The sequence below is a fragment of the Tachypleus tridentatus genome, chromosome 10 (genome assembly GCF_004210375.1).
Source record: "Tachypleus tridentatus isolate NWPU-2018 chromosome 10, ASM421037v1, whole genome shotgun sequence".
NCBI lineage: Eukaryota > Metazoa > Arthropoda > Merostomata > Xiphosura > Limulidae > Tachypleus > Tachypleus tridentatus.
Genome location: NC_134834.1, coordinates 48,929,451 through 48,946,231, shown reverse-complemented (window position 1 = coordinate 48,946,231; position 16,781 = coordinate 48,929,451). Strand labels below are relative to the sequence as shown.

General features: G+C 34.1%; 2 long non-coding RNA genes across 3 annotated transcripts in view; one reads left to right on the top strand and one right to left on the bottom strand.

Annotated features, from left to right (window-relative positions):
* The window catches only part of LOC143229219 (uncharacterized), a 67,479-nt gene extending 66,780 nt beyond the window's left edge, over positions 1-699 (top strand). Inside the window, exon 3 of the long non-coding RNA XR_013015754.1 lies at positions 606-699. This is a non-coding gene — a long non-coding RNA (uncharacterized LOC143229219). The remainder of the gene's footprint in view (positions 1-605) is intronic.
* The window catches only part of LOC143229218 (uncharacterized), a 260,314-nt gene that overhangs the window by 52,063 nt on the left and 191,470 nt on the right, over positions 1-16,781 (bottom strand). The window lies entirely within an intron of this gene.

The following is a 16,781-nucleotide window of genomic DNA, read 5'->3' as shown; positions in this document are numbered from 1 at the left end:
TACCAACGAATAGTGGGATTGACCGTCACATTATAACGCTCCCACGAATGAAAGGGCGAGCATGTTTGGTGTGACGGGAATTCGAACACGCGACCCTCAGATTACGAGTCGAACGCCTTAACCCACCTGGCCATGCCGGGTCTTTTGTAAATACTCATGTTACTTTTTTGTTTTTCCTTATACCAAAGCCACATCGGGCTATCTGCTGTGTTCACTGAGGGGAATTGAACTCCTGACTTTAGCGTTGTAAATCCATAGACTTACTACTGTCCCAGCGAACGACACCTATCTTACTAAAATAAATTCTGTCTTTTAGTTTAATTTTTCTTCTATATGTGCAATGTTTTACGTTTCTGGCCTCGTTTTTTAAAATACAAAAGAAATAAAAAATGTACTTTTGTGATACTCTTTTTTTCTCTTACAAATTAAAACGAATTTTATTGTTGTTTTAGCTTTTTGAATGTATATATGTGTGTGTAATTACATTTGCATGTGAATATATGTATAATCTATTGTTAAATTAATTAAAAAAGTTCAGTAGAGTATGCATTATCTGACTTCATGTGTTATAAAACTTTAATTAATTTTCATTTGGAATCTTTTAGTGGTGCACGAGTGTGGCCTGCGTATCGTGTATCTCGGGTTCGAGACTTGATACTGTCAAACTCACTTTCATCTGTGAGGTACATTATAAAGGTAAGAGTCAACCATACTATTCGGTTAATAGTAGCTGCTGCTTCAGCCAGTTGATGCCACTGATTGATTATCTTGCCTCTAATTCATAGTTCAAAATTAAGGAACAGTTATACCTGTGTCTCACTTGGTCGTTTGGGTGATAGGCTCAGCCGTAATGAAAATGGCCACTGATAAGGTATTTATTTTGACGATACGGATCTACAAACCATAAATTGTAAGCAAGTTTGTACCTTACATAGTCCCACTGCAATAAACTGTTTATTACTAGAGGGAAGGCAGCTAGTCATCACTACCCACCGCCAGCTGTTGGGCTACTCTTTTACCAACGAATAGTGGGATTGACCTTCATGTTATAACGGCCCCACGAATGAAAGGGCGAGCATGTTCGGTGTGACAGGGATTCGAACCCGCGACCCTCGGATAACGTGTAGTTTTAGTCCAACCAACTTATACTCAACTGCTGTTTAATCTTATTAATGACTAGGTTTCTGCAATTTTATGTTCTGAGCATTCACAAAATACTTCCTGTATTTAAGAAATTATAAAAATGGTTGCATTTTACGATACTTTTTTGTCCACCTTCTGGTTCTTTTAGTTGTTGCAACAATTAAGCAAAAACTAGTTATGGTATAACCTTTGTTTAAGGGCATAGAGTGGAGTAAAAAAATGGGCTCCTCTGATTTTAATTACACTGGTAAAGGTATGTTTTAACTACAGCCAATTCTGAGTTTGACTGGACAATGGTAGACATTAGATTGGTATATAAAACAACAAGATTTATAATATTTGTGTGTGTTATGTTTATAATAAACCTATTTGAGTAGGCCTTCATCTTCTGTCCTAGGGCGTTTATCCTCATTACACGACAAGATAAGGCTTTATAAACAACAATAAAAAGAAGGAAAATATATCTCTTTTAATGAGTTAAATACAAATAGATGATACTATCATATATTAAGTTTTTTTGTTGTTGTTACTAGAACTGTTAAACATTTTTCTGCTCTGAACATGTCGAAGTAGCGTGTTGGTTTTCAGTCAAAGTCGGCGATACTTACGTAACTTCAAACGGTTTAATGATCCTAGACACACAGATAAGCCTTCATTAAGCTAACACAGGATGTTAGCATGCGTCCGTCCCTTTGTTTAGTAATTGTCTCTGTATATACGGATAATTACTTGATGTAAAGACCCAGAAAGGAACGAAAAAATCAATACGGTGCTTATATATTATATATATATGTGTATGCATGTATATACGTAGTTATTCGATTACATTCACTATTTTATTTTTTGCTAATTCTGATATTAATGAGTTAGGCAGTTGTATCGGGTTGGTGCTAATCTATATCTATGTTATGAATAAAAGGATTATAAATGGAAATAAAGTACGCTTGAGTTAGAGAAGATTGACAGTCAAGTTGAGGTTAGTCAATGCTTGAGTTAGGGAAGTGTATGATCTAGTCGAATTAGATAACCCATGGCCAGAGTAATAGAAGAGATGGTCTTTGTTATAGGTTAATTCATGCTTGAGTTAGAGAGAAATGATAGCAAAGTAGAGGTTAACTGATAATTTAGTTAGGAAGATAAATGATGTACATTAAAGGCTAATGTTTATCTCAATTAGATAATAAATATTGTATTGTAGAAACTAACCTGCATATGAGTAACGAAGGGATAAGAGAAGAGAAGGTGTCCTATAGAATATAACCTAAAATAGGATAAGAGTGAATAAGAGGGCTTATAGAAGATAATGTAAGATTGGATAAGGGAAGACAACCCATCCTATAGAGGCCAACATTGGATAAGAGAAGATAAGGTGTCCTCTAGAGACCTACGTAAGATTGGATAAGAAGAGAAGGTGTCCTATAGAGGCTAACTATCGATTGAATAAAAGAGAAACGCCTATCCAGAGAAGATAAACTTGCTCCGAATGTTATAGGTGAACAAGGTCCACCAGAGGTAACCCTTACAAAAGATCAAGAGAAAAATTTATCAACTGGAATTAATCCACATAATCTAAAGTAGAAGGAGTCACACTTGATTTTCAAGTTGAAAGAGTCAGAAGACCACTTGATAAATATAGTCGTGATACCTGTTAAATTCCATAACTGCCCATGCTCACATCTGTATCATATGTCATGCAGGAAATATTTTTAGGCTTCTTGTGCCTATAAATATTGGTTGCTGCAGCAACTTTCGACATACTCAATATGAAATTTAATTGAGTACCTTAGCATATCCAAATGTTTTCTATTGAAAGCAAAAGCAGAACAATGAAGAAAGAATATCTCGTTTAGATGGAGCTAAGAAACGCTAAGTAATTTGATTACAATATCTTAAACTCGAACTGTATATAAACTAATGTGCTAACTAACCTGTCCCTTTTCAAATTCAAAAACAAGTCTCATTTTGAATTGAAACACGGATCACGTAGAAATTTTATAAAACCGATGAATATTATTCAAACACGTCATAAATTAACTTTCTCATTTGTTGTGTACTCATATTCGCTCGATATAAATTTAGTTGAATTGTTGCAATAATTCAAAAAGTGTTTTCGTCGCTTTATACTAGAAAATAACTCGAAAAACGTTTTGTTCAAATACTATTATACTTAAAACAAATAATACATAGTTTGGTGGTTGTAAATAATACATAGTTTGGTGGTTGTTGTGAAAACAAATAATACATAGTTTGGTGGTTGTAAATAATACATAGTTTGGTGATTGTTGTGAAAACAAATAATACATAGTTTGGTGGTTGTTGTGAAAACAAATAATACATAGTTTGGTGGTTGTTGTGAAAACAAATAATACATAGTTTGGTGGTTGTTGTGCACAAAGCTACACAATGTGCTATTGAAATCCGGTTTGTAGTGTTATAATTTTTCAGGCTTACTCCTGAACCACTGGAATAAATATAAATATTTATACGTTTCTTAAAATCCAAAATAGTTAATTAAGTAAAGGAAGCAAGGTGATTAAATCAAAAATTTCAATACGGTCTTGACGATTCTACCTCCAAAACGCAAGAAAATACATTTTTTGAAGTGAAACTAGCGATAAAAACGAAATTAGTTTAATCGTATTATAAGCCACGTGATAAACACTAAGACAAAATGAATTAATTTTATAACGTATTTCGATTAGTTCATTCACTTTGGCTGTTATATATCCAGGTTGGACTACTTTCTTCCATACACTGCAGCTGTGCAGTATATGTTCCTATTCATCTATATTCGATCCATGATGTTGACCAGAGTGGGTCATGGTCAGCGTCGACCTCTTCCTCCATCTCAGGATTTGTTATTTTATTTGCACCCTTACAGAACCTTAGGTAATAACCCTTGTTACATTAGTATTGCATCACCATCGGCATGTTAAATTTTGTCCTTTGTTTACAGCTTTAATTAATATACCATTTTTGTGTTATCTGCAATTCATGCGGTAATAAAACTCGTATATTTTCACTAGATTAACTTACGTATTACCGCACTATTAACCCGTCTATACATTTCCACTTAGCAGTTATATATAAATATATATATACACACACACGCATAATACTATGCCCGGCATGGCCAGGTGGATAAGGCATTCGACTCGTAATCTCAGGGTCGAAGGTTCATATTCCCGTCACACCAGGGCTCGCTCTTTCAGCCGTTGGGGTGTCATAACGTGACGGTCAATTCCACTATTCGTTGGTAAGAGAGTAGCCTAAAAGTTGGCGGTGTGTGGTGATGACTATCTGCTTTCCCTCTAGTTTTACACTCATAAATTATGGACGGCTAGCGCAAATAGCCCTCGTGTAGCTTTGCGCGAAATTCAAAACAAACCATGATTCTATTTTTTTCGTACAAAACCCTTATAAAGTGGAGCTACTCTTGTGTCTAGGATTTAGTTGGCTTAGCACCGTCCGGCCTGTAAGATTCTTATTTAGAAATGTTTAGAAGGAAGAGGTACTTGAGGCTTGGTTCATCGTGTTTTATCTAACTTCTAGTTTGCTCATCGGTTTATTGTTATTAATATTTTTTGTTATAATATTATAGTTGTATAGGAGTCTGTCTGATAGAGATGACTTGTTTAAATAGTTGTGTAGAAATCTGAGTTGGGTGATAGTGAGACTCTAAACAATTTTGTTAAAATACAATTTTGTATTTGCTGTAAGTTGTTGATATGTATTTCTAATATAATGATGCATGTTATACAGGTATATTTTACGACTTGGTATTATGTAGTTCTATTATTTATCACTTAAATAATGCTTTCCAATTATAATTTATTCAAAATGATAGCCTTCCCTTTCCCCAGTGGCTTAACGGCATGTCTTCAGACTCACATTGCTAGAAACCGGGCTTCGATACCTGTGTTGGACGGAACACAATGTCCTATTGTGTAGGTTTGTGCTTAATTCCAAACAATCAATTAAAATAACAAGGTATCAATGAAAAAGAATAGACAAACCAAAGAAGAAATCTCCAGAACGAGGTATATTACAAAAAACATTAACAATAAACTTATCGTCACAAAAAATGTGCAGTTTTATTTTTAAATTTTACGTGTTAACTTATAAGGAATATCTATGAGTGTTGAGACATTTTCCATCTACCAAAGCATTGTCCTCGAACAATGGGGCAATAATGTGTTTATCTCTTCTTCTAGTAGTCCTCAAAGTGTAAACGAAATCCCGTATACGGGACAGCCGAAATGTACGGAAGAATAAAAAAAGTTCGACCCTATGCGTAAAAGCCGCAATTAGTTGGATAAGTCACTGGCAAGATATTGTTAGATAAGTGACATTGAATGTAATGTGTTGCGTGTTTAAGAGCTTTGTCATTCTGTCCAGATGTTATTTATCATTGGTCATGATAACTTTGCGAATAAATTCTCTTATGTTAAATGACTAAGTACGTATAAATCAAAAGAAGCTCTTCTGAGATAGCACTGATCAGTTTCAGTAATGATATAACAATAACAGATTTCAATTAGATAAAATATGACAGATTGTGTCTTCACAATTAATTAAAAACTGAAGTTTTTGTTTTGTCGTTTCCTTTTGCTTTATTATATTTCATTGTATCGGTAAAGTTTGAAATTAAACCAATAATAATTACATGGCCTAATGAATGCTCTGACAACTACTCAATACAATCCGAATCATCTGCAGAGAGGGAAAAATGGAGTATTATTCTTTGTGTGGTATTTGAACAAGTGGCAGCTGTTTGTCTCTTTCTCGTAGCATGGAAATGTGAAAAAAATATTGATTCATGAAATTTGAAAAATAAAAAAAATTCTCGCTTTAAATGCGTTTGCAACTTTATTTCTATATAATATACAAGTTTTGAATTATGAACTGAGTTGACCTTAATCTTAGGACAGTCATACATTGTCCAGGGTAATTCCTTCCACTATCGTATTTCTAATGGTTTTTATGAACATATCAGTCATATTAACGTGTAGAAATAATGAATATTAGCTCTGTTTTTGTAGGATACAATGTACATTTTGAGAGATTTAGCCAGGTTTTAGTCTAAATATTATTCTTTTGACGAAATTAGTTCGGATTAAAGAGCGTGAAATTTATTTCGCCTCCCCCCATGTGAGCAGAATCAGCGTTCATCTTGTCTGAGCATTAATAGAATATTTTTTTTCTTCACTAGAACTTTGTTTTCTAGCCTCTATCTTTAATTCACATGTGTGAAATTTAGATACACTCCCCAAACACTTATTTCAAACCTATAATTGTTTCGATTCACCCGATCGATGTACCCACTTAACACCGCTTGTGTCTATTTCAGTGTTGTGAAAGGGAGAAAACCTTACAGTGTATTGATACTGTCTATATGCTCGTGAAACTTTGGGAAAACTTTTTAAGAGTGTAATCACCTAACTAACATCACGTACTTACTGTCGATAAAAAAATTAAAATTTCCTATTTTACAGGTTCCATTAAAGTATTGAAGAAAGGAAAGATAATTTATATTCATGAACGTGACCAGTAACATTGAAACACAATTTCTTTCACTGAGACAACCAGACGACTCCATATGAAACTAACATATGTACTACTCTTTCATGTAGTAACTGTACTGACGTTATCACATTCCTACATGAATAAACAGATAATGTAGACAAAGGCATTAGTATCTTTCCAATGATATACCAGAAAATATCCATTTAATGTTACATTGTCAACTAAAAACTACCTCGTATAAGTACTTACTTAAACTATTATGGTGTTGTAGCAAAACGCAGTCGTGAACTTATGCCTTGATTTGATAGAGTTTACAGTTTGTGGAAAGAAAATAAAAAAAATACACTTTGTAGAAAAGAATTGTTGGGACAATTTAGACAGATGGCTCTTTGACAATATTAACTAAATACACTTTCGTAACAGGTAATATCATTAATATCAAATTACTTTATAAGAAACAATGAATGTGGACGTAAGTGCTTGAATAATACCGCACTAAACTAATAAAAGAAGATAAAATACAATGATGTAATTATTTGATGAAAACTACTTAATGCTATTATGACTTAAATAATGCTACGCAATGCAAAACGGGCCCGGCGTGGCCAGGTGGTTAAGGCGTTTGACTCGTAATCTGAGGGTCGCGAGTTCGAATTCCCATCACACCAAACATGCTCGCACATTTAGCCGGGGAGACTTTATAATTTGACGATCAATCCCACTATTCTTTGGCAAAAGAGTAACCCAAGAGTTGGTAGTGGGTGGTGATGACTAGCTGCTTTCCCTCTAGTCTTACATTGCTGAATTAGGGACGGCTAGCGCAGATAGTCCTCGTGTAGCTTTGTGCGAAATTCACAAACAATTAAAAATATACTCACTATATGCTTTATTTTCCATTGCTTGTTTGTTTGTTTCGAAAACCAGGGTTCTAGTGTTAAACTTCCAAAGACATTACGTTGTGCCGTGGAGAATAAAGATAGTCCATTGTGTGTGTTTAGGCTTAATTACAAACAAGCAGCAGGCAAACAAACTGATAGCTGCTTTATCTTTGGTCAGTATTCAAATTAAGGACAGTTATTTTCGAGTCCTTAGCGTCCTGTCTTGACTGTTTAGTCCATGTGCTCATAAGATACTGTCTACAATGAAAATACTAATATTATTAAATAAGATTTTGAGTTCAAAATAAAATTAAAGCTTGTTATGATAGTAACCACCAAACAATCATTATTTAAATACTTAACCTGGTAGATAAAACTGTCTAAGTGCTTGAAAAATAAACTCATTTTAGACATAACTGACAACTACTATCATTCAAGTGTTGTTGAAGAAAAACTTATTATGGTACTGAGTAATTACGCAATTCTATAAAGAGAAAGCGAATTGTCTTACCTCATGCAATCGTTTCATATCGTTTAATTGCTGTTGAAGGGCATTTTAGTATAAACAATGCCGTTGGAAACCAGTAAATTGGATTGATCACCTTATGGGCTAGAGTGACTGGAGAATATTAGAAAATATATATTCAAATCTTAAAGACTAGAAAACAACATATTTATGTATACATAATTGAAAAAAAATTACCTTGAGGAAAACACGTTATGTGTTGTAGAAAAAAAAATAATTAAATGTTTTGAGCGCACTTTATCTTGACTTGATAAATGTAATTCATATACTGTAGAAGGAGAAATTATTGTGGTCATATAACCATTAAAAAATTCACTCTAATTAATTTGGGGCGGGCGTAAGCTTATGATTAGTGTGTTTCAACTTTAAACTTGATAGTTTATGATATTTTCTCGTCCAGTGCCACAGCGGTATGTCTGCGGACTTACGATGCTGAAAACCGGGTTTGGATATTCGTGATGGGCAGAACACAGATAGCCCTTTGTGTAGCTTTTGTACTTAACCACAAGCAAAATTATGATATATTTCCCGTTGCAGGCAGAAATAGTCAGTCACACTATTGAGCCATGGACACGATTTATGAATGATAGTAAATCCTATTCGTCGTTCTGACAAGAATAGCAACAGGAGCTAACGATGGGCGCTGTTGACTATGCTCATTTATTGTAACATAATATTTCGGAATATTAGGGGCGACTACGTACAAATAATCAACGTATACGCAGTTCGCGCGAAACATTCGTAACTAACACACCAGTTAACATTTCTAAAATGCTGTAAAAAATGAAACAAAAAAGGCACGTGGATACGGATGCTCGATTAATAGAAAAATAGTTTTGTAAAAGGGTACAAAAATCACCTTAACATATTTAAACTATTTAAAAAAAATAACATTCTTATTGTTGTGACCATATGAGAAAATGTTAAGAAGTTAACTAAAACATTTTTGTGATCATAACTGCTTGACTAATACTGTATGATCAAGAAAAGAAGCTATTACAAGGTTTCCAGCCAGGAAAGGTATTTTCAGGGATAAATGTAGGCCTATTTAGAGGTACAATCAGGGAAGTTTACAAACTATATTATGGAAAAATAACGTAGACATTCAACTTAGCATAATGACTGACACTCGTAAGCATCGATAATTATACATAAGTAAAGTAATTATTAATGATGTTCATTTGTTTGCTGAATTTTGCAACTAGAGTTAGTTAACAGCATCAAACACTAGTTTTTGGGTTACTCGTTTAATAAGGAATAGGGCCCTGCATGGCCTGGTAGTTAGGGCACTTAACTCATATTCCGAGGGTCGCGGATTCGAATTTCCGTCACATCAAACATGCTCGCCCTTTCAGCTGCAGGGTCGTTATAATGTTTTGTTTAATCCCATTATTCGTTGGTAAAAGCGTAGTCCAAGAATTGGCTGCCTTCCCTCCAGTTTTACACTGTTAAATTAAGGGCGGCTAGCGCAGACAGCCCTCGTGTAGCTTTGCGCGAAACTCAAAACAAACAAACCAAGGAAAAGTGTGGTAAACCACCACATTATAGCCTCAACAACAAGTTTGATGCCAGGATGCGAACCTTTATGTTGCGAGTGGAGCGCCCTAACTACTAGGCCATTCCAAATAGACGCGAGAAGAAAATTTGGTTTATTCATATGTTTCACAAAATTTTTAAACACGTCAAAAATGCACATCAATTTAAACAAGGTGTTAAAATATAAGAGCTGCTAGAAATACTGCATTAATCTGAGACATACATCAGAGTTTGTGTAAAATGACGAACCATCTAATGTTATGCCAATGAATACTTCAGAGATTTGGGAACGTTTCATTCATAAAATACGTATTTTAATGATTTATTTGAATTTCTTAAATTGCTATGATATCTTACTTTAACTTCATATTTAAACTAACAACGAGGTAGATTTAACCAGGAGCATCCCAGTTATCTTAGGGAAAATGATTATCTGTACTTATCTTTATAGATTACACATTTCTCGTTTATATGCCTTTATAAGAGCCAACAGAAATATTCAGTAGCTAATTATTTTTCCTTATTTTCTATATGTGCATAAAATGGACTTAGAATTAAGTTCACACATAAAATTATCATGAGCTTCTGAAATTATAGTTTTGGTAAATTATGATAATAATCTACAACAACAGATGGCAGCAACGTATGTTTACTGTACAGCGTTTTAACACTAACGAATGAATTACTGTCGCGTTTACTGACCGAAATGAAAGAGAGCTAAAGCATTTCTTTATCAACATACCAGTGGATTTCTTTATTTTATTTTACTAGCTTTCACCAATCAAACTAAGAAACCAACAGGACTTTGTTGCAGGAGCCCTGATATTGGTTTGTTTTGTTTTGAATTTCTCGCAAAGCTACACAAGGGCTATCTGCGCTCGCCGTCCCTAATTTAGTAATGTAAGACTAACAGGAAGATAGCTAATCATCACCACCCACCGCCAACTGTTAGGCTGCTCTTGTACCAGCAAATAGTGGAGTTGACCGCCACATTATAACGCCTCCAAGACTGAAAGACTGTTTGGTGTGACGGGGATTCAAACCCGCAACCCTGGGATTACGAGTCGAGTGCCTTAATCGATCGCCATATCGGGCCGTCCCTGGTATTGGCGAAAGTAATCGTCAATACTGTATACAGAATTTTAAATATGTGTGAGATCTTAACACATAGTTATAATGAAATTGAAACTTAACCTCGAGTATTTGCACTATTATGCGGTTCTCCATACTTGATTATTTATTATCGGCTTCGGCTAGTATCCAACAATGTCATTATATTAGAGGGCAGGGAAAGAAACGACAGTCTAAATATACAGGTAAAATTGTCTTCATCTTAAAGTGATGTTGGTAATGATTCAATTTTAAAACTAAAAGTACATTTGAAAGATACCAGTGGAATGATAACTACACTGAAGGTGGTAAGGCGAAAGAATGTAACAATAGTAAAACAAAGCTGATGTTGTTTTGTAGAATGAAATTAAAGACGGTTTGATCTCAAATGATGAACACACAACATACGGACAACAGAGAACGCCAGTTAGCCCTACAAGGCTGTTCTTGCATAACCTTCTTTTTAGAAAAATTAACATTAAGTCCAGACTTTACTTTTCAGTAAACCATAGATTTCTCTTCTAAGCTCTTGTAAAGTGCTGGTCTCTATCACTATTGAGGGCAACTTATTTCATAATTAATTATCTTGTCAGGAAAAACAAAGCTCTCAAACTGGAGCTTAGACGTTTTTGTTCCATGTATCTAATAACCACAGAGATGATTTTAGTGTCTTGAAATTTTTACATGCTCTATAGTAATTGTTATACACTGAATCCAAAAATGATATCAGTTTTTCTCCATCAAATACAGATTTTTCACAAAATGTCGTAGATACATTAAAATAAATGAATAATTTTCATTGAAATTAGTTCACATTTTGTTAAGCTTAAAATGCTTACAACCACTGGCTATAGAGTTCTTTAGACCAATCGTGACAGGTCCGGCATGGCCAGGTGGTTAAGGCACTCGTCTAGTAATCTGAGGATCGCGGGTTCGAATTTCCGTCGCAACAAACATGCTCGCCATTTTAACTGTGAGGACCTTATAATTTGTGATCAATCCCTCTATTCGTTGGTAAAAGAGTAGTCCACAAGTTGGCGGTGGGTGGTGATGACTAGCTGCCTTTCCTCTTGTCTTACATTGCTAAATTAGGCAGATAGTCCTCGTGAAGCTTTGCACGGAATTCAAAAACGAAACAAACAAACCAATCGTGACATGAGAGTCTTATCGATCGTTCTGGAACCCAATTGTAACAAGCAGAATAATAAAAGAATGTTCATTGTGATAAACGAAATAATAATTTTATCTATGTTAAAAAAATTGTTACGTGACAGAAAAAATAAATATTATTTCCGAAATCTGCGTAGAATTATGAAAAGCCTGTCATTAAAGCCAAAACAACTTTTATGAAGTTTAAAGTCGTAGGCTACACTGTATCTAATCTAATCGCCCCCCACTAGCTCAGCAGTATGTCTGCGGGCTTACAACACTACAAACCGGGTTTCGATACCCGTGGTGGGCAGAGCACAGATAGCCCATTGTGTAGCTTTGTGCTTAATTAAAAAACGAAAACTATGTAATCTAAGATATTCATAATGTTAGAAAAAACGTAAGTTTAAGAAGTCTTTATGGAAATGAATAAAGACTCTATAACCCGAGCGCTTTCTTCTTTAGGTCCACCTCTCGAAAGCGATCGAGTTGTACGGTTTTTATTCATTTCTATCAAGACTTCTTAAACCTGAGCTTCCTATCATGATAACATTTCTTGGCGTTGAGTAAAGCCGTTTTAATAACGCTTCAGCTTTCAGACTACATATATTGTCTGAATAATACTTTGTTTATTAAAATACATTTAAAGACTAAGTGAACAAACTTTAGTACGAACTGAAACAACTTATGACAACGGTTTAGGTATTTTTTAAAGTTGAGTATGTAAGCATTGCATTAAATCCATTACTTATTTTCGTTCTAGCGACATAATCCTTTTATAAGGATGTAGTTTTTATAATAATATTTTAAAACAGTTGAACAGTAAGTGATAACTCTTTAAATTCATTTTATATTTTGTCTAAAATCCCCACAACATAACACGAACATGCCGAAATGGGTATAAAACAATTTTGAGAGAAAAATTTAGTGTCAGTTGCTTAATAGACCCTGAAGCTTCACTGTTTTATCACAATCTCGACCTGTCACGCACTGATATGTACATGTTCATGACTGACCGTTGACCTTCGATAAAGTGAAAACAGAGTAGCCTCAGGCAACTGCTTTGTCTTGAGAAGGTAGACTGCTGGTAATTCTGTGCAGTGTAAAAACTTACATTACTAAGCAAATTCCTCGAGAACTTGGATATTTGTAATCCATAAAAAATATATACAAAATACATCTTAAGTCATTATAAAGTTTACTGTTTCGCCTCGAGAGGTTCCAGCTGCAGGCACTAATTTGTGAAACATTTGCTTCATATATAGGAAACGTATAAAATAACTGTGGAAGGAAATAAATACATGAAGAAATATTACATAAGTACGTGCGTTAACTTATAATATTTGATAATTTATTTTCTAACAATATATGAAATAACTATTTATACAATTAGAAATTACAGCAGTATTATGATGTTAGATCCTGTGTATTTAGAATTTTGTTCGTAATTATCAAAATTTATAAACTGAAAGAGCCCTCTGGAAGTTAATATATTTTTAAAGAGATTTTCAGTTATTTTCTGTAGCTTTCAACAAGTCTCGTGTAATTACTACAATCAATAAAATGGAACAATTTTAAAGCATTAGCTTACCAATAGAGGAACTAAACTATTTTTCATTTTATATACAGCATAAAGTGAAACACCTAAGTTTAAGGCGACTACAAATTGTCTTTTGGCCTCTACAGTTTCTCTAATACTAATTTATTTTTCAAATATTTAAGTGTTTTGTAAACCATGAACTTAACTTATTTCTGTTTCTTACGCATAAGACAAATCGGTAGTTTGTTGACAAAAATTAAAATATGAAACAAAACTTCTGAAGTGTTTTCCGTTTACGAAGTTGTACATTATGTTTCTTCTTCTAGTTCACAGTTAAAATTATTTATTTGTAGCTATGCACAAACCTACACAATGGAATATCTATGCACTGCCCGCCACGAGTATTGAAACTCGATTTCCAGCGGGGTGAGTCTGCAGACATACTGTCATGCTACTGGCAGCCAAACATTAAAAAAAAAAAAAACTTGCTTTGGTTTATGCTGAATACTAAACATCTCTGGAACAGGTCGACCGAATTTCATTCAAAACCTTTAACTTCTTTGGATTTTAGAGTCACGTTAAACCTTCCAGGAAATTTCAACATTTTCAGTACCCACAATCTTTGAACGCCAATAACAAACGTTACAGCAAGTATTCTTTTTCTTAATGCTATGTAGGGCCCGGCATGGCCTAATGTGTTAATGCGTTCGACTCGTAATTCGAGGGGCGCGGGTTCGAATCCCGGTCGCACCAAACATGCTCGCTCTTTCAGCCGTGGGGCGTTATAATGTGACGGTCAATCCAACTATTTGTTGCTAAAAGGGTAGCCCAAGAATCGGCGATGGGTGGTGATGACTAGCTGCCTTCCCTCTAGTCTTACACTGCTAAATTAGGAACGGCTAGCGCAGATAGCCCTCGAGTAGCTTTGTGCGAAATTCAAAAGCAAACAAACTTAATGCTATGAATGTGAAGAGATACACTTTAGTATATATAATTTTGCCAAGCGTGATTGTTAAAAAATTAAAACTGGTTTTAAAATCAATCTGTATTTTGTTATTATTCGCAATTAAAAATAACAAGAAACTCCAAAAATATTGTTAAATACCAACTGTATTAACGAATGTGGGACTAAAAGCTTATATTACGAGAAACCCTCACAACCACGTGCAGCTGGTCATTCCTACTACTACTGCCAAGCATTGAATTCTTTGTACGTGAACTTAGAGTTGCAAATAAATAACTCTTTTACAAAGTATGCCATTCAGCGATTAACAAAAAAAATTGGTTAATAGAAATAAAAAAATACTATTATTCTCTGTATGAATTTGCACTCGTTCCCAGAGATCATTTCGCAGAGTTTAGCCGAGAACGAGAGTACCCACTGAGATCTCTGACACTTCTGGCGTTTTTCACATGTTGTCACCCTCATAGGTCATACTTTCTAATCCCATGTGTTTTATTTTATAAAATGTTTAATATTAAGAATATTCTGATCTAAAAATGTATCTCAAAATGGCTGATATGGGTATTAACATTTTTGTTGATAAGCAGAGAACAACGTTTCGACCTTCCTAGGTCATCTTCAGGTTAACCTCTGCTTAGCAATAAAAGTGTTAATATCCAAGCCAGCCGTTCTGAGATACATTTTTATTTCAAATGGATTTCTCGTCATCCAGAATATCCTGGTCTGTACATTACTACTTTTTATTAGTTGTTTTCTTTTGAAGGTAAAATTGAAAAATAATGATCAGAGTGCGAGTGTTTTGGGTCGATGAAAAAAAATTAGTGAAATTCGTTCAAAAACGCTTGAATGAAACAAAAAGACAACTACAAATTCAAAATTGTATTTTAGCTAAAACTACTTAGCTTCTAATCCCCGACATCACGTTTCGTCCACGCAATGGTTAATTAGTAGATAAATTAGGAGCTAAGATGAATGTAAATTCAGTTTTACAAAATACCAATAAAATCATGCAGTGTGAACTTTTACGTATTATAACTGGTCTTGGACGAGTCTCCAATTTATTATGTTACGTACGTTACGTATTACGATTTCAAATAGTTAGAAATTTTAATTTTATTTTAGAAGTTAATTGAACATACATATGTATTAAATTTATAATATTTGCCAACAGTTTGATACACACAACTTTCTTGCTTAACACAAACATGTTTTAATATAAAACAACATTACTATTGATAATAACGGTTACCACAAATAATGGATTACATACAAAAGTTTTACAACCTTGCAAACAATACTGAGTCTTTCGCAATAACGGGAAACCCATTTGAAGTAAAAATATATCTCAAGACAGCTGGTATGGGTATGAAAACTTTTAATAAATAGAGTAGAGAACAATGTTTCGACCTTCTTACGTCATCTTCAGGTCAGCAAAGACAGAGATTGAAACTGACCATTGCCAGACAGATGTCTTAGGGACGAGAGTGTAAACGGGTACGGAATTGTAGGGGGCGTTGCAGTTAGATGTTAAATTATTAATTAGTATAGATATAAAGTTGTTTCTTTATATTGGCTTAATTTTGGTTTTAGTTGCTGTATAAGTAGGAATTCTTTGATTTTACGTTTGTTTATATTTATTTCCCTTCGAAGTATCTGGGTGTTTTCTATGTGTTATGCTGTGCTTATTTGATTTGCTATGTTCGATAATGTGTGAAGGTGTTTTTTTGTGTTCTTTGAATCTAGTTTCCATTTTATGCTTGTTTCTCCAACACAGTGGTCGTTGCAGTTGTTGCTTTGTATTTTATATATAAGTTTTTCCAAATGTTGGTTATTTTTTTCGCTGATGTCACTGGTAGTATACGTTATATGAATATATATCAATATGAAACCCAAGCGAATGAAAGGGATCATTGATATTTCAATTTGTTGTAACGTGTTAGTGAGTCAGACTCAGTGAACCCATACAAAAGTGTTCTAACTCATTCATTGTTCCCTGTCGTTAGCTAACATTAAAGTCTGTTTACTAAAACTTGATGTTTGCTTGAGTTTGTGTGCCGATCTCGCTCAACAATACATTGAAAATTTGTTACGGATCACTCAGTTATTCAGATTGACATGATTAATGTTACCAAATAATACCATTCTAATTGTTGACGTTGATAAGCCAGAAGAATGTAAAATATTATTGTTGCCACCAGAAAATTGTTTAGCATGTTGTAAAGGTATAATAGATATTGTACAAATACAATGCACACATCTTTGAATCTACTATAATCACATCATCCCCATCTGATTGTTAAATAATAAGCTTGCAGATGTTTTATGTAAGAAAGAAGTATAGATCGTCAGTATAAAATTATGTCTCCTGCACGATAAAGTAATAATTGTTCAGGTTCGTTAAGTTTACGT